This window comes from Petromyzon marinus, chromosome 79 (genome assembly GCF_048934315.1).
Source record: "Petromyzon marinus isolate PM22_M1 ecotype Great Lakes invasive population chromosome 79, UKy_Petmar_22M1.pri1.0, whole genome shotgun sequence".
NCBI lineage: Eukaryota > Metazoa > Chordata > Hyperoartia > Petromyzontiformes > Petromyzontidae > Petromyzon > Petromyzon marinus.
In genome coordinates, this window is record NC_133745.1 from 19,164,993 (window position 1) to 19,165,506 (window position 514).

Sequence of the window (514 nt, forward strand, 5' to 3'; positions counted from 1 at the left end):
TGATTCATCTTCTTTGGTTCTTTCGGTAAAGTCACCACGTAGAATGAGAATAAAATAATAAATTGATAAAATAAAATAACACAATAATATTCTCACGACGTTTCGGCCACAACACAAGCGGCCTTCATCAGGTGAAGGGGGCGAGACTGTCTGGTAGGACAGCGCTGGAGTGAAAGAGCCACATTCAGATCACGACCTTTAAGCTGTGTGAGAGGAAACAAAGCGCCTTGACAAAGGAATTAGCATATAATTTAGCATTGAAATGGCTGAGTGATTAGCTTGTGACTGGTCACAGAAATAGATATGTTAAAAGTTAAAGCATACACATCTGCAGAGGCACCCCTTGACAAAGGAATTAGCATATAATTTAGCATTGAAATGGCTGAATGTGTATGCTCTGACTTTAACGTAGCTATTTCTGTGACCAGTTACAAACTAATCACTCAGCTATTTCAATGCTAAATTCTATGCTAATTTCTTTGTCAAGGCGCTTTGTTTCCTCTCACACAGCTTA